Source organism: Muscardinus avellanarius (genome assembly GCF_963383645.1).
Source record: "Muscardinus avellanarius genome assembly, chromosome: 11".
In the NCBI taxonomy this organism is placed as follows: domain Eukaryota; kingdom Metazoa; phylum Chordata; class Mammalia; order Rodentia; family Gliridae; genus Muscardinus; species Muscardinus avellanarius.
Genome location: NC_137797.1, coordinates 89,869,129 through 89,887,926, shown reverse-complemented (window position 1 = coordinate 89,887,926; position 18,798 = coordinate 89,869,129).

Sequence of the window (18,798 nt, the reverse complement as noted above, 5' to 3'; positions counted from 1 at the left end):
CTTGGGTTCAATCCCCAATACCACACACACACACACACACACACACACACACACACACACACACACACACACTTTATCTGACCTACTTATTTTTCTGTTTAGCAGATTGTTTTTTGTTTGTTTGTTGTTGTGAATAATTTACCTGCTTCTCTGAAATTCTTCTGCTTAGAAAATTTCATGATGAATTCCCAGCTTGGACTGTACTCATAACCAAAATGAAACATATTTTGTCTAGATGTTCATGTGAGAAACACAGACAGCTCTCCTGCAGGGCAACAGCCCAGCCATTCCTTCACACATAGCTGGGATTTTTGGCATTATTCATAGAGTTAGTACTTGTCCATGCTTTATAAATATTCAGATCCTAGAGCAGCTTTAAACAAAACAAAACAAAACGAAGCTGGGTGTGGTGGCACATGCCTGTAATCCCAGCAGTTGGGAGACTGAGACAGGAGAATCATAGGTTCAAAGCCAGCCTCAGTAACTTAGTGAGGCCCTGTTTCCAAATAAAAAATAAAAATGGCTAGGGATATAGCTCAGAGCGAGAATGCCCCTGGGTTCAGTCCCCAGTAACACACACACACACACACACACACACACACACACACACACACACACACACGATTGAGGACATTCAGGAGAAATGACAACATTCCTCAGTAATTCAGGAAGAAAATGTTTCTAAGTAAATTTTCTCTTTCTCACACCATTTGGAAGCTAGGCTGTGCTTGACTGGTGCTTATTCCAGACCCTGTTAACCATATAAAAATAACTCCACCGATCCTACTAAATCATTTCTACTTTAAGAATTCAGTATAAGATTGTCTTGCCACTTCTAACATGTGTTCATTCAGGCTTTTCCATTTTAATAAATTGAGCCAAACTACTTACAAACGTTCTTAGAGTTATATAGTTCAGTGTAGTCTTTTTTCTATCAAGGCAAGCGTCCTTTGGGAGTCTTCTGTAAAAACACGTCCTGGCGGCTAGCCTCAGGAACTGAGTGAGGCCTTCGCAACTTACAGGGACCCTGTTTCAAAACAAAAAATAAAGTGAACCTGGAGTGTAGCTCGGAGGTAGACTACCCTGAATTCAGTCCTGAGCCAGGTGTGGTGGTGCACGCCTGTGATTCTAATACTCGGGAGGCTGAGACCGTGGGATCGCAGGTTCAAGACTAGGCTCGGCAATGCAGGGAGCCTCTCAGCGACCTAGCAAAACCCTGTTATAAAACGAAAAAATAAAAAGGGGCTAGGAGTGTAGTTCATTCTTATTATTTGGTCCCTGAAGTGATGGTTGCATTTTTGACAATAAGTCAACTTAGCATTATAATATGATTCTGTTATGTGGATTCACCTTTATTGAATGAGTAACAGACACCCTTGCTTTTGGTAACTTCAGATCTACTGGTCTATTTTTTTTCTGCCTGCTCCCTCACCTGCCCCTCAAACCCCCCTAGAAATGGAGAAAAAAGACCTGGAAAACCTTTTTTATATAATTTATATAATTTTTTTTTTTTTTTTTTTTTGGTGGTACTGGGGTTCGTGGAAACCCTTCTACCTCCGGGCTACACTTCCAGACCTATTTTTTATATTTTTATTTGGAAACAGGGTCTCTTAAGCCAGCGAGGCTGGCTTCAAACCTGTGCAATCGTCCTGTCTCCGCCTCCCAAGCACGGGGATTATAAGCGTGTGCCACCACGCCCGGCTCTATAATTTATATAAGTTTGTATATTAGATTTTTCATTTAATTCAGGCCTTGCATGTATTCCTTATCTAAGACATGGGTACAGTTCACATCAATGGTTATATAAGTTTCAATCATTTCTAAAGCCACCGTGGTGGCACATTCCTGTAATCCCAGTACTTGAGAGGCTGAAACGGGAGGAGTGAATATTCAGGGACAGCCTGTTTCAAAACAAAAAATAAGATGGGGCTGGAAGTCAGGCATGGTGGCATACGCTTAAAATCCCAGTACTTGGGAGGTTGAGACAGGAGGATTGCAGGTTTGCGGCCGGCCTCAGCTACTTGGTAAGGCCCTTCACAAGTTAGTGAGACCCTGTTTCAAAATAAAGAGTTAAAAAATAGGGCTGGAGATGTAGCTTGGAGGTAGAATGACCCTGAGTTCAGTTCCTGGTACTGAAAAAAAAAAAAAAAAAAAGAAAGAAAATAAAATTTAAAAAATGGGGCTGGAAGAGCCAGGTGGTGCATGCATATGATCCTGGTACTTGGGAGGCTGTGAAAGGAGGATTGCAGGTTTAAGGACAGCCTCAACAACTTAGTGAGATCCTGTTTGAAAAATAAAATAGGGCTCGGGGTGTAGCTTGGAGACCGAATGCCCCTGTGTTTCCTTCCCTAGCGCCCCCCCCACCCCCCGACATCATTAAGTTCCCTTTGATGTCTAGAGTTGAAGGATCAAGTTGGCCAGATCTTGAGCCCGTCGCCACTGAGTGCAGGACACAGTGAGATGCCACATCCCGCTTTCATGCTCAGTAGAGAATTGTTTTCCAAAATTACAAGCCTGTTGCTCGACTTCTTAACTTGCAGCCAAAGTGGACCTTTGGGAACAGAGGTGGCGACGCGGGTAACGGAGCCGAGGATGGAAGAATCCGAGTGATCCTGACTTGACTGTTAGCCGACCGCGTTCTAAGGGCTGAGGGGCAGCTTTGCGGTCCCGAGAGAACGGTCCAGTCGGGCAGCTCGGTGCTGACCCCCTCGTGTCATTTTGGCTCCTTTGCGATGAAGCCTGGATGGTTCCCAGTAGAACACAGCCAGTTTCTCCAGGCGGTCCTCGGCCTTGCCGCTTGGCATATGGATAAATGGGGTGATTAGCTCTCATTAGCACTCGCGCGCCGTCATGTGCCTGTCTTCCCAGCAGAGAGATGCTTGCCTCTCCTGTTCCGGAAAATGTGAAAATCCCCATCTGATCTCTTCAGCCCAAGCTTCTTCACGTTGTGGAAACAGAGCGCCTGTTTGGCACGAGTAACATTCCTCCACGGCAAAGTAGGTAAAACTAGCTGGGTGTGGTGGTGCACGCGTGTATTCCCAGCACTTGGGAGCTGAGACGGGAGGACTGCAGGGTCCAGGACAGCCTCGGCACGTGGTGAGGCTTTCATCAACCCAGTGAGACCCTGTTTCAAAAAAATAAAAAAGTAGTACGGGGGTGTAGCTCAGAGTTATGATGCCCCTGGGCTCAACCCCCAGTACCATCACCACCACCACCAAAAAGTAGGAAAACCTAATGACTGGGGGCAGAAGTCTTTCCTAAGAATAATTAGCGTGTCTGAGAAGTCCAGGAGCTACGGAGAGCTTTCTCTTCCTTTCCCTCCTCCCTTGTTTGTGCAGTTGCCACGAGCCGAATCAGTAAGAGGTGCTAAACTCAGGCGGTCGTGGAACTTGAGCCCTGTGACCTCTTCTCAGCCTGCACTTCAGAAGTTGCGGTCTGTTGGGAGGATTGTCCAGACTGAGAGAGACTGGGAAAGAAACCTTTGATGGCGACTGGTGGCCTTGGCCAGGGCCTGGTGCCCGTGGTCACTCTTTGTTCCTATGAGATATTGGTCTCTAGTGTGAAGGGGGCGTCAGAGACGTAGATGGAGGGGGCCGAGTTTTAGAAGGCTTTGTATAATACCAGCCTGGAGAAATAGATACATGGAAAACGGGCAGAATTAAATAGAAAAGAACCCTAAACCATGAATCTCCCAGTCTGACCCCAGTACTGATTAGCTGTGTGGTCCTGGGCAATTGATTTAACTCGTTATAAGGTTAATATAATCATACCAGGCCAGCCTTCCTGGGGAGGGTTCTCAGAGTCAAGCGTAATTGGTTGTAAAATGCCATAAGATCTTGGGCAGTAACATGAGTTTACTTTGAGTTTTTAGGCGGAGTACATTATCTATGTTTTTAACACCGAACCCAAACCGCTGGTAATAAGAAATAGACACTGGCTGGGCATGGTGGTGCACACCTGGAATCCCAGTACTTGGGAGTCTGAGTCAGGAGGGTTGTAGGTTTGAGGCCAGCCTCAGCAATTCAGCAAGACCCTGTTTTGAAAAAGAAGCGGGCGTAGAGGGTAGGGAATGGGGTGTAGCTTGGAGGTAGAGTCAACCTCCGGTGCCAAAAATAGATAAAAAATTGAAAAAGAGAAGAGAACTAGACACTGCCTATCCTTGGACTTCCGGTGCCCTAGCAGCTCCCATTCTATCCCTGGGCCCTAAATTGGAGCAGAGCCTTATGAATCAGCCTTTCCTTGAGGTTTTGTGGGTGGCGGTGCTGTCTCGGGGCGAGGCAGTGGAAGAGCTCCTCATAGCAGCCCTGGGCCGCTTGCCATTTGTTTTTTTGGGGATGCAGAAAATACCACCAAGTCACCAGAAACCTATCAGTGCCAGGCACTGTGCCGTTATTCAAAGTCTGGAATCTCATGAGCAAGGGGTTCAGGACTCCGTCTCACACTTCTGTGTAGGGCTGTGTGGGTAGCGTTAGAGCGATGATCCGCCAGCGCCTGGGGTTATAAAGCAGGCGCATCTTAAGCCTTTGATGGAGAAGGGTGGCAGCCTCAGCTCTGGCACCCCTCACTCTGGTGGCAGTGTATAATGCCAGAGGTGTGATGTGCGATTCACTGTGTCTTGCTGCCCTGAGCTGAGAGCCTGGCGGTTCCTCTGTGCTTTAACTCCTGACCCTGCTGACTGAACTGGGTTGATGATCAGAAAGTCACCTGAGCAGCCGGGCGTGGTAATCCCAGTACTTGGGAGGCTGAGACAGGAGGATCACAGGTTCATGGCCAGCCTCAGAAACTTAGTGAGGCCCTCCACAACATAGTAAGACTTGTTTCAAAATAAAGAATAAAAAAATGGGGTTGGGGGTGTAGCTCGGAGGTAGAATGCCCCTGGGTTCCATCCCTAGTACTGCAATAAAATAAAATAAGAAAGTCACCTGAGCTAATTGTCAAACATTTGGAGTGTTTAAGTCAAATGGCCATATGACAAGTGTATTTTCAGACTGTCAGCAGCCTTCGCAGGACCTGTGAAGAAGCCTGTGACTTCCTTAATTCAATTTAAAATAACTCTCTGTAGCTGGGTGCAGTAGAGCACAGGTTTCCAATCCCAGTACCTGGGAGGCTGAGACAGGAGGATTGTAGGTTCAAGGTCATCCTCACCGACTTAGGGAGACCCTATTTCCAAATAAAATATCAAAAGGGCTGGGAGTGCCAGGCATGGTGGCACCTGCTTGTAACCCAAGCATTCGGGAGGCTAAGACAGGAGGATCGTGGTTCATGGCCAGCCTCAGCTACTTAGTGAGGCCCTTTGCAACTCAGTGAGACTCTGTTTCAAAATAAAAGAATAAAAAGTAGGGCTGAGTGTGTGGCTCGGAGGTAGAATACCCCTGGGTTACATCCCCAGTATGGGGGGGGGTGAAAGCCGGCCGTGGTGGTGCACGCTGGCAATCCTAATCCGTGCGCTTGGGAGGCTAAGACAGGAGGATGGCGCAGGTTCAGAGCCAGCCTTAGCTACTTAGTGAGGCTCTCAGCAACTTAGTGAGACCCTGTTTCCAAATAAAGTATAAAATAGGTCTGGGAGTATAGCCCGGAGGTAGAAAAGCCCCTGGTTCTACCCCCAGTACCACCAAAAAAACCCAAAACAAAAACCCAACCCTCCCCCCCAAGACCCCCAAACAAACGAACAAACAAATAAACAAACAAACAAAAAACCCCACAAAAGACCGGGGAGTATAGCTTGGAGGTACAATGCCCGGGGTTTAATTTTCAGTTCCAAAAAAAACAAAAACAAAACAAAAAACAACGAACCAAACAAAAACAATAAAAACCTTTCTGTACCTAGTACTAGATAGCAGCCTTCGGCCCTAGGTTGGGTTGGCTGGAAGCAGACGCAGACCAGGACATAGGTGCTGGAGAATTTGGAGGTGAGCTCTCAGGAGGAGGAGGCCGGAGTGGGCAGGGAGGAGCTGGCCAGCAGGTGCTCCTAGAGCGGTGCTGTGGCGGGCCCTTCACAGGCATCGCTAGGCAAGGCCGGCTGGACCTCTGCAGGGCTGCACCAGTCAGCTGTTGGCAGCAGCCGCCTTCTGGACCTTGAGCTCCATTCGCCCAGCTGGTGAGCGGCGGCCCTGGAGCCACCACCACTGGGGCGCACTGGCTCTGTAAGGGAGTCTGGGTGAAGCCAGGCAGAGTTGTGACGCTCTTCCAAAGACCAGCCCCGGCCTGGGTGCAGCTCAGTGGTGGATAGATCAAACCCAGCATGCATGAGCTTCTGGGTTTGTCTCTAACACACACAAAAACCAAAAACCAAAACAACCCCTTTTGAACATGAAACAAATAATAGGAAATAGTAGAAACCTGGAATAGGCTAAGTTACTTTATGAGAAAGGTCAAGAAATTTAGATCCCACAATAAACTGAAGGAATATTTCATAACCCCCTTGTTAATTATTAAATAACAGACCTCCAGCTTCTCAGAAATTCTGGGTAATATTTATACCTGATTGTGGCATAAGAGGTTGCAGCTTCTCTTTTCATGAAATGGTTGACATTTTCCCCAAGCGTGAATTTGTGCTAGTTGAGAATATTAATCATGGGTGGACATAAATGTAGTTGTTTCTGAGCTATTTACCTTGAGCTGAATTTAGAGGACTGCTGGTTACTACCACACAAAGCCGGCAAGCAGGTAAGGTACAGAAACTCTCAAGACAGAAGGCCTTAGAGGACAAATATAAGACATCATACGTTCTCTCAGAGTCCCCCCCCCCCCCGATATATTTGAGTCATGGTTGAGAATGGGGTTTTAGAAGTTCTTTTGCCAAGGGATAATCCAATATGCTTTGAAACAAAGTGAATCAGTTTTCTGGCATTTCCAGAAACCAGTTGCACTCAGCAAATTTTTGCCTGTCTGGCATGGTTTGTGGTATAAGAGGGATGCATACACGTGGCCAGAGTCATGCGTAATCATAGGTAGTCCCTTTCCCAATTTCAGATTAAATCATATCTGCAAAACCACAGGTCTCCTTTTGCAGTTTCTATCTCTGGTTTGAGAGTGTTGCAGGAAACGGAGGTGGGGAGGCCTGATGGCTTGGCCCTGGCATAGGGCAGAGGCGAGTGTGTGTGTGTGTGTATGTGTGTGTGTGTGTGTGTGTGTGTGTGTGTGTGCGCGCGCGCACCTGGCTTCCCAGTGAGTGCCTTCAGCTCCTGGATAGCTCTTGCGTTCTTGCCTTGATCCGCAGCGCCACCCGGGCGCTCTGTAGGGCTGAGTCGTGGGAGATGTTACAGACCTGTTTCTGTTATGGGTGCAGTGGAAAGCTAAATAGGTCACTATTCTTTATTCAGAAACCGAGCAGTCTCAAGCTGCCATGGCGACAGGTTTTGTATAAAAACACCCGTCTCGGAACCTCGGAGGGATGTGAACGAGGTTCGTGGAGACGAAGGAGATGATCTCCCTGCCGGTTTACCGTATTGGCTTGAATTAGGGGCCGGTCTGCCCTGCCGAGCGCCGGCATTTCTTCAGAGGAGAAGGACGTGATGTAGCGCAGGGATTCTGTGTGGACGAGGAGCTACAGGCAGGGCTCTTGGGTGTGTGTGCTGTTCATCTGGGGCTCTCGCTTGGGTGATAAGTCCCCGGGTGACCTCCAGGAGCCTTTGATGACCACCCGAGAGTGCAGGAACACAGAGTTCTAACTTGGTACTTGTCTCTCTCATTTCCCATCTCTCTCTCTCTCTCTCTCTCTCTCTCTCTCTCTCTCTCTCTCTCTGTCTCTCTCTCTGTCTCTCTCTTTTTGGTACTGGGGATTGAACCCAGGGCCCAGGGACATTCTACCTCTGATCTATACCCCAGCTTGCTTGCTTATTCATTCATTCATTCATTCATTCATTCGTTCATTCATGTACTGTGGAGTGAGTTCAGGGGCGTTCTACCTTCAAGTTACACCCCTGGTCCCTATTTTATTTTGAAACAAGACCTCAAGCTAGTTGCCGTTGCTGAGGGCCACTGAGTTGCTGAGGCTGTTCTTGGACCTGTGATCCTCCTATCTCAGCCTCCCAAGTATTGGGATTACCGGCGTGCGTCGCTATGCCCGGCTCACTTTCCATCTCTTTAAATTTTTATTTATTTGTTGGTCCTGGGAATTGAACCCAGGGGCATTCTACCTCAGAGCTACACCCCCAGCCTGATTTATTTTTATTTTCATTTTGAAACAAGGTCTTACCGGGTTGGTGAGAGTCTTACTACTTTCTGAGGCTGTCCTTGAACCTGCAATCCTCTTATCTCAGCCTCCCAAGTACAGGCATTACAGGTATGTGCCACCATGCCCGGCTTCACTTTCCATTTTTTAATTTTTTAATTTTTTTGCGGTACTGGGGAGAGCCCAGGGACATTCTACACCTAAGCTGCACCCCAGCCCTACCTTTCCTTCTTTATTTTGGAAACAGGCTCGCCCTAAGTTGCGGATGCTGTTCTTGAACCTGTGACCCTCCTGTCTCAGCCTTCCAAGTACTGGGGTAACAGACCTGCCACCAGGCCGGGCTCACGTCCCATCCTTTAACATACCTGCACACGTGCACTCACCCTCTGCACACTGGAGTGCGGGGGTAACCTGTGCAGTTCGGATGAGGAATCTCCAGTTGTGCTTTTTCACCGTGACTCACGCCTACAAAGGATGAAACAAATTTCCTAACGGAAGTGTGGTGTGTGCAGAGAGAAATGCCTGCTGTTGGGAGAGAAACTTTTTTTCTTTGTCTTCCTTGGTGATGCCGAGGATTGAACCAGGGGCGACTTCCCTCTGAGCCACACCCCCACTCCTGTTTTATTTTCTATTTTAATTTGAAATGGGATCTCATTAAGTTGCCGAGGCTGTCCTTGAGCCTTTGATCCTCCTGTCTCAGCCTCCCAAGTACTGGGACTACAGGCGTGCACGACCATGCCTGGCTGGGAGAGAAACTTTTTTTTTTTTTTTTTTTTTGGGTGGTACTGGGGTTCCTGGAAGCCCTTCTACCTCCGGGCTACACTCCCAGACCTATTTTTACATTTTTATTTGGAAATAGGGTCTCCTAAGCCAGCGCGCATGGCTGGCTTCAAACCTGCGCGATCCTCCTGTCTCTGCCTCCCAAGCGCGGGGATGACAAGCGTGCGCCACCACGCCCAGCAGGAGAGAAACTTTTGAAGAACCACAATTAAAAAAAAAAAAAAGGGCCGAAGGATGTCTATCAAGAAAAGCAGTGCCAGAAGTGATCTGCAGTGTTGCCCAGAGATCTGGGAAACGAATCAAGGCTAGAAATGGCAAAAGATCAAATAAAAACATTGTCAGCGAGGACTGGCTGGAGTCATAGGAAAGAGGCGGCATGGCTTGGACTTGGAAACTCTCAGCCACTCCACGGAGAACGGCCCCACCCGGCCTCATTCTCGTGGAGCAGGAGGTCCTGTAGGGCACCCCCAGGGAGGATACGCTCGCTCTTTGGAAGGTGAGACCTTCAAGTGTGGGAGAGCTCTGCTTCCTTTAAGCCGCTATTGCCTGACACCCCTGAGAGGCAACACAGAGTGGCCAAGCCCTGGCTGGCTTTGGAACCAGGCCGGCTTCTGTCACTTGCTTATGACTTAAAAGCTGGACCTCAGAAAAAAATGGGTTATTGCGAAAGCTTTAGCTGAACCTAACAAATAACTGTTCAGGACTGTTATTATCAAATGCCAAGAGCTGTAATTTTTTAAAAAGCTCCATGCTAAATTTATAGGCCTCATTATACCAGCTTGGAACCTGTGATCAGCTTCTGTGGAGTCTAAATGGCCCCACGTGGGGGCTGGGCAACCACCCCAGGCTCTGGGTGCGGTGTTCAGAGCGGCTGCAGGTCCTTGCAAAGGGGGCTGGGGCCCGGCACTGACCCCGTGGAGGGTTCCTGCATTTATAGTCCCCGATCTTTTTTAAAAAGTTGCTCCAAGCCAGGTATGCCGGTACATGCCTGTAATCCTAGTACTTGGGAGGCTAAGACAGGAGGATCACGGGTTCGAGGCCAGCCTGGACAATTTAGCAAGAGCCCGTTTCAAAATAAAAAATAAAACAGGACTGACTGGGGGTGTGGCTCAGAGGTAGTATGGGTTCAATCTCCAGGACCCCAAACTTGCTCTCCCCCGGGATGTGTGCACATGCCCGTGTGCTAGCCTAGAATTTCCACGGATAACGGGTTGCTCTGTGAAATATGCAGAAATATCTATTCAACTTCTAAGCCTCTCCGCATGCAAGACATTGGGCCCATAAGAGTGCAGAATTGAGTGCTGCGAGGCGAGGCATTCCTGTGGTTATGTTGTGTTTTCCTGCACAGTTTATATGATGATGTCATTTGTGCCTACTATAATGCAAAGACAGGTGATATCCCAGAGGCCAAGTGACTTGCCCAGGATGGGGTTTAATACTTTTTTGTACTGACTCTAAGATACCATCAATTTAAATCTGAAAAGATACGTCTCTTTAATTAATGAAACATGGTAAGCAGCAGAGCCTGGATTCTGTCTCATTTCTATCTGATTTCAAAGCCTGTGTTTTTTTTCCCCCCATCACATAAAACAGCTTGCTGCTGTCTGTCTAGCTGGTGAAGATAAAGCAAGCAAAGATAAGCAACAGCCATTGTGTAAGAGGAGACTGTCAATAATAATAATTGGTAGCCGGGCGTGGTGGCGCACGCTTGTAATCCCCGCGCTTGGGAGGCGGAGACAGGAGGATCGCGCAGGTTCGAAGCCAGCCACGCGCGCTGGCTTAAGAGACCCTGTTTCCAAATAAAAATATAAAAATAGGCCTGGGAGTGTAGCCTGAAATTAGAAGGGCTTCCAGGAACCCCAGTACCACACACACACACACACACACACACACACACACACACAAATAAATAAATAATAATAATTGGTGTTCATTGGCTACTATACAGTGGTCATGCTTTCTTGTGGTTTAATTCATAAAAGCATTTTTCATGTTTATAACTACTCAGAGAGGTACTACTATTCTCTTTCCTTTTTTTTTGGCACTAAGTATTAAACCCAGGGGCATTCTAGCCCTCCTGATTTTTTTTTAATCTCAAAACAAGATCTTGCTAAGTTGCTGAGGGTGTCACTAAGTTGCTGAGGCTGGCCTCAAGCCTGTAATGCTCCTGTCTCAGCCTCCCAAGTACTGAGATTACAGGCATGGGCTATTCTGCCCAATTATTATTATTTTTTTTATTTTTACAAATAAGGAGACTGAGATAGGTATTCTTGCTCCCAGGTTCAAGTGAGAAACTTAACACATAGACTGGCTGTGTCACCTAGGGCATTTTCTGGAAGTAAACCTTACCACGGTAGTCAGGTTTATTTATAATCACAACAGACCTGGTCTGGGTTCCTGAAGGGTGTGCTCTAATAGAGGAGTGGCCAGTGTTTTCTTTAAGCATCTAACCCAGACTTGAGGGGGCCAGGAAGGATTCCCAAACAGGGTGGCACCTAAGAGATGGGAATGTTTGTCTCTCCATCCCCAGCCATCGTGCTGCTAAAAATAATCATGGCTGCCCTACATTACAGACCTCCACCAGGACGGTGTCTCTAAACCCGGCATTAGCCAGGAAGAACTCTCTTTATTTATAATTTACATCCTTTCCACTTCCCAAGAGCAATTAAGGTGGCTTAAAAGGGACACTGTAAATTAGACAGTTGTTGGAGAACCAAGGAGGTGACTGAATAGAAGTTCTTAGGAATCCAAAGAATAGAAAAAAAAATTGGTGCCACGTGTATAATATAACATACCTGCAGATGAATGGCCAGGTATTCTCCCTATAATCTTATTTTATTTATTTTTGGTATTGGTTATTGAACCCAAGGGCATTATACCTCTTAGCTACACCCTCAGCACTGTTTATTTTGAAACAAGATCTCACTAAGTTGCTGAGGCTGGCCTGGAATCTCCAGTCCTCCTGTCTCAGCCTCCCAAATACCGGGATTACAAATGTGCGCCACCACCATGCCTGGCTGACTTTTAATATTTTTCTAATTTCTTTATTAGAATTGATGATTTTTATCTTGAGGTGAGATGTTATGGAAGGATGTGGAGGCTGCATCAAGCTGCCATCGTGAAATTAGCATGTTTTTTAAGTACAGGTTTTCAGCCATTGCAAACCAATTTTGCAAATTTCACAATATTGTTTTGTATGTGATAAGTATATGCACAAATTTTATTTGTCACTTAAAAATGAAAATGAAATTTGAGATTCTGGTCCATGAGCAGAAAGAGATTAGAAGACACAGAAGGGCCACAGAACTTGGACTCAGACTGAACAGCGTGTTGAGTACTAGGTAACGTCCGCCCCTATTTTATTTTGCGGGTCTGGAGATGAAACCCAGAGGCATTCGACCTCCGAGCTACACCCCCTGCCCTATTTTTTATTCTTTATTTTGAAACCGGGTCTCACTGAATTGCAGAGGGCCTCACTAAGTAGCTGAGGCTGTCTGCGAACCATGATCCTCCAGGTCCCAGCCTCTCGAATGCTGGGATTACAAGCGTGCGCCACCACGCCCGGCAAGGGCAGAGGATTATATATCCCCAAATTTCTCAGGCTCTAGAATTATATTTTCCCAAACATTTCTGATCACTTTTAATACAGTTTTTTGTTGTTGTTGTTCCAACTAATCACCTGGGTGCCCGCCCAATGCCACTTGTTGAATTTGTCTGTCTTTGAGTTTTCTTGTCGTCGGGATGGATGTTATGTTTTAAATCCTCATCATCCACAGATTGTGTTTAAAAGGGAAAGTATTGTGGCCAGTTCTCCTTCCCGTTTTTGGGAACAGAAAGACCGATTGTTAATGAAGAGAATGGAGCTATTGTAGGTTTGGGGGCCAGGGGGCCTTTTTGCTGTGGTAATCCTCGACCGTCACGTCAGAGCCACCGTCTGGACTGGCTGTCATGAACTGCTGTCGAGAGCACTGTCACTAAGGATGGAGCTATTGGAGGGGCGCCTGGGGCGAAGAACAGCCGTTGAGGTTGCTTCGAGAGAGGCCCAGCTGCGGTGGGGTGTTGAGGGCGAGACTGAGGGACAGGCCGGGCTGAGGCCGGGAGGGCAGAGACGTGCTCACCCTCGGCTCACTCTACTGAGGTGGAACTCTAGTTGTGTTTTTTTTTTTTTTTAAGCTTTCTATATTTTGTATATATATATTTTTTAATTTTAATTTTTTGGTGGTACTGGGGTTCCTGGAAGCCCTTCTACCTCCGGACTACACTCCCAGACCTATTTTTTTTTTTTTTTTTTTTGAAACAGGGTCTCTTAAGCCAGCAAAGCTGGCTTGGAACCTGCGCGATCCTCCTGTCTCAGCCTCCCAAGCGCGGGGATTACAAGCATGCGCCACCACACCCGGCTCTAGTTGTGGTTTTAAGTTATGTTTCTTGGGGAAAAGAGTTCTCCCTTCCTCTGGTTAAACACTTTGATAACTCTAAACTTAACTCTGAACTTATGTTAAAGAAAAAAATTACTCAGCGATACTGAGTGTTAAGGCCCTTAGCAAGGGGACCTTTCTTCAGAACAAGCATGGTGGGTGATCAAGGCAATGGGACCTGACAGTGGGGAAGAGAGTGTAGGCTCAGCTCTGAATGTAACACGGGCAAGTGGGAATTGGTACCCAAGGAGAAGGGTGGGGACCCAGGAATGGAAATTGCCAAGAGATCACATCAGAGGTGAGGGGGATTCTGGGTAAACTGAGGGTGGTTTTTTGGGGGGGGTACTGGGGATTGAACCCAGGACCCTTTTACTTCCAAGCTACATCTCCCAGCCCTTTTAAAAAATTTTTTATTTTGAAATAGGATCTCACTAAGTTGCTGAGGCTGGCTTGGAACTTGGGATCTTCTTGTCACAGTGTCCCAAGTGCTGGGATTACAGGTGTGTGCACCACACTAGGCTCTGACCTAACAAGATTTTGATGAAGACTGGCACAATGATCAGACATCAGCTATGGGATGGTGATGGATGAGAGACCCACCTCTCCAGATACAGAGGATGAGAGATACTGGAGTTAGGGTATTCTTGATGACCTGGCTTAGCTGGGTTCTTTGTTAAAACTTTATTTTATTATTTATTTATTTATTTATTTATTTATTTATGTACTGGGGGTGGAACCCAGGGGCTTTTCTATCTCTGGGCTATACTTCTAGACCTTTTTTATACTTTATTTGGAAACAGGGTCTCACTGAGTTGCCGAGAGCCTCACTAAGTAGCTGAGGCTGGCTTCGAACCTGTGCGATCCTCCTGTCTCAGCCTCCCAAGCGCTGGGATTACAAGCGTGTACCACCATGCGTGGCTCAAAACGTTATTTTATAAATATATAGATTGGCCTGGAAGAAGGTTCAGGAGCCTGGGTTTGGTCAAGCAGACTCTTTGGCAGTTAACTCAGTTGATAACTCTGAACTTGCCTGTGTTGCTGGATGACCCTGGGTCCTGCCTGGGGCGAGGGCAGAGGTTGACTGAAAACACAGCTGGCAGGGCGCAATGGAGCAAACCTGTAATCCCTGGACTTGGCAGTCTGAGACAGGAAGATTGCAAGCTCGAGGCCAGCCTGGGCAACTTGGTGAGACCCTGTTTCAAAATAAAAAATAAATTCGGCCTGGGGATACAGCTTAGAGATAGGGACCACATCTAGGTTCAATCCACAGTACCACAAAAAATAGGTAAATAAAAAAACCAAAGCCGGGCATAGTGGCACATGTTTGTAATCCCAGTACTTGGGAGGCTGAGACAGGAAGACGACAGGTTTGTGAACAGCCTCAGCAGTTAGACCCTGTTTCAAAATAAACAATAAAATGGTCTGTGGGAGGGGCCCCGTGAGACACCCCAGGCAGCTTGTGGTCGTAGCCTGCCTACCTGCTGGGTCCCTGGCTCCAACAGTGAGGTCCTGGGATTTGGTCAACTAGCCTGCTCCCTCTGGTTCTGTTATGAAAATTATTTTATTTAGGGAGGGAGTGCTGGCAGAAAAGGCCTTCTTTCCTGTGGTCCAGGTCACAGAAAGTGCACTGCTACTTCCCTCCCTCCCTCCCTCCCTCCCTCCCTCTCTCCCTCTCTCCCTCCCTCCCTCCCTCCCTCCCTCTCTCCCTCTCTCCCTCTCTCCCTCTCCTCTCTCTCCTCTCTCTCCTCTCTCTCCTCTTCGGTACCCAGGGGCAATCTAGCTCCCAGCCCTCTTCTGTATTATTCTTTATTTTGAAACCGGGTCTCACTGAGTTGCAGAGGGCCTCACTAAGTAGCTGAGGCTGTCCGCGAACCGCGATCCTCCTGTCTCAGCCTCCCAAATGCTGGGGTCACAAGCGTGCGCCACCACGCCCGGCTTTCTCACTGCTTGTTTTTGATGAGAGTTGAAAAAGCGCTAGGAATGTCTCACAAGGGGGGCTTTTCTTGATCCTAATTTTCTGCACATTCTGCCAGGACTGTGGAGTCTTTATTACTTGAGGGAACGAAGTAGCAGTGATTATTACAATTATCATTATAATTATTATTGGTACTAAGAATTGAACCCAGAAGTATTCTACCTCCAAGTTATACCCTAAACCCATTTTTTTTTGGGGGGGTAGTACTGAGAATAGAACCCAGGGGCATTCTACCTCCAAGCTACACCCCCAGCCCTATTTTTTATTCTTTATTTTGAAACAGGGTCTCACTAAGTTGGAGAACAGGGTCTCACTAAGTTGGAGGGCCTCACTAAGTAGCTGATATTGGCTGTAAACCTGGATCCTTCTATCTCAACCTCCAAGTAATGGGATTCTGGGTATGTACCACCACGCCTGGCTCCAATCCCAGTTTTAAAATTTTTTTATTTGGAAACAGGGTCCCACTAAGTTGCAGAGGGCCTAAGTTGTCAAGGCTGGCTTCAAACCTGAGATCCTCCTGTCTCACCCTCCCTAACACTGGGATTACGAGCATGTGCTACCAAGCCTGGCTCCAGTGATTATTATATACGAAAGAGATTGCTAATTCTTCCCTTCCATGTGAAAGCTAAGCCTTTCTTTCCTGTTCTTGGCAGTAAGTGTGCTTTTTCTTTGGAGGATATCATAAATCAGGATTGAAGGCAAAAGATACTTAGACCCAGCTCTTCCCCCTTTCTCCAAGGAGTAATGATCACTGCATAGATAGGTGATCCAGAATTAAATTCTTTTACCTATTAGCAAGCTTGTATTTCCATTGACTTAAATATATATATATATATATGTTTTTTTTTTTTTTTTGGTGGTACTGGGGGTAGAACCCAGAGACGTTCTACCTCCGGGTTACTTCCAGACCTATTTTTTATATTTTATTTGGAAACAGGGTCTCACTAAGTTGCCGAGAGCCTCACTAGCTAAGGCTGGATTCGAACCTGTGCACTTTTCCTGTCCCAGCCTCCCAAGCGCAGGGATTACGAGTGTGAGCCACCACGCCCGGCAGACTTAAATATTTTTAAGGAATATTATTTTGGGGGAATAAAAACTCCCACTTGGCTGGGTATGGTTGCGCATGCCTGTAATCTCAGTGCTTGGGAGGCTGAGCTGGGAGAAAGGCAGGGCTGAGATCAGCTTCAGCAGTTTAGCGAGACTGTCAGCAACCTAATGAGACTTTGTTTTGAAATTTAAAAGGAAAGGAAAAAGGGCCGGGGGTGTAGTTTGGAGGTAAAATACTCTCGGGTTCAATCTCCAGTGGGCACTCCCCTATAGTTTTTTTATTAAATTTTACTAATCTTATTGACAGGTAAAGTATTGTGTTACTAGGGACTGAACCCAGGAGCATTCTACCTCTGAGTTGTACCCCAGCTGTTTGTTTATTTCTGTGGTACTAGAGATTGAACTCCAGGGGCATTTTACCTCCGAGCTACCTCCCCACCCTATTATATTTAGAAACAGGGTCTTGGCTAGGTTGCTGACAGTCTCAAGAAGCTTGTGGCTGGTTTTGAACCTGAGACCCATCTGGTCTCAGCCTCCCAAGAACTGGGAGTCCGCGTCTCTGCTACCACACCCAGTTTATGTTATTCTTTTAAGCCAGTTGAGTACCGCTTTACATGAAATTATAGCCTTTATTTTTATAGAAGATGATGTTTTCTGTAATTTGACACTTATGTAAATTTATGTCGTTTTGCATTTATGAAGTTTTATACTTTACGTAAAATATAGACTTATGGTTGCAAGAGCCTGCGCACTGGAAAAAAAACGGTTGCTTGTTTGTCTGTATTAGATGCAGGATTTGGAACTCAAAATGTGAAGTGTAAGTTGAATTCTAAGTAATGAATACAGAGTATTTTGGAATTAGCAACGAGCCCAGCAACTCAAGCTGTTTTCTGAATCCATCTGTTGCTTTTTGGAGTATTTTCTTGGCATAATAACATGCTGGTTTTGAGTAATCTTGTTGTGGTTGATAGGCTAATTTGAGATCTTTTGGAGAAATAAAACCTCCAGGGTAGGTTTCTAATTTCTCATGTGCCTAAGTATAAGATTCAGATTTTGGGGTGTGTGTGCATGTGTGTGTGTACACATATGTGCACACACGCATTTGTCCGTACACACACATATACACATTTATACGTACACATGCATTTCTGTATTTCCGTATGTTAATGAAACACATGAATATTGAAAGAAAGAAATACTCTATGATTTGAATCTTTGTGTTCTCATCCTTTGCCAAAGATAGTTTTGTTATCACTGAGTGGAAAACCAGTTTTGGGGTATCAGCAAATAGTCACCATCATGCTAATACCGAGAACGCTGATGAAAGAAAGACTAGCCGTGTGGGCTTAGCTTCCATTGTCAGTTAGACTGATTTTTCCTTTTTCTTTTTTTTTTAGAGATTCAATCTGAGTGTAGGTTTACAGGAATTAGGAATTCAAAGTAGGACCCAAACTGTAAGAAACTATCAGCTTTTCTGTCCACACCGGGATCGTCATCTTTTACAGGAATTTTCCTTTGTGCTTTGTCATCGCCAGTCTGGAATTTAACTTGTTTTTAAAACCCTTTCCCCTCTCCCCTCCTCCTTGCCTTCTTCATCCTCCTCCTCCACGACTTCCTCTTCCATGTTCTTTTGTACTGGGGATTGAACCCAGGGCATTCCATCTTTGAGCTACACTTCCAACCATTTTTATTTTGAAACAGGGTCTAAGTTGCTGAGGCCTCCTCCAGCCTGTGATCCTCCCGTCTCAGCCTCCCAAGTACTGGGATTACAGGCATGTGCCACCAAGCTCGGCTTGGATTGTCTTGTTTTTTAATAATTGACCAAGTTAGAATGGCTCACAGAATCACCAACAAATCATCTAACCAGTTTTGCTTCAGTTTTCAAATGAATTATTTTTTGGAATTATTGGGAGCTAATAAACTTGTATATGTCAGCTTGCACTTTCTTTTTTTTTTTTGCGGGTCTGGGGATGGAACCCAGAGGCATTCAACCTCCGAGCTACTCCCCCTGCCCTATTTTTTATGCTTTATTCAGAAACAGGGTCTCACTGAGTTGCAAAGGGCCTTACCACATAGCGGAGGCTGTCTGCGAACCACGATCCTCTGGTCTCAGCTTCCAGAATGCTGGGATGACAAGCGCGCGCCACCACGCCCGGCTCCGTTTGCACTTCTAAGAGAGGTGACTGCTGTACAGGCGCTGGGCATATATGTTTGGCAGGAAGGAGAGAGAGCGAAATATTAGGATGCTTAAGTGAAGACTTCTTGACGCTTACCTCCAACCTCTCCAAAGACCCCCAGAGTTGTGAAGTCAGGCTTACTGGTAAATGTGTAAGTTTAGGCTTAGGTTTGTTTTGAAATTTTAAAATCTGAAAATGTGTTGAGTTGTCAGATTTGAAAATCCTTCATGA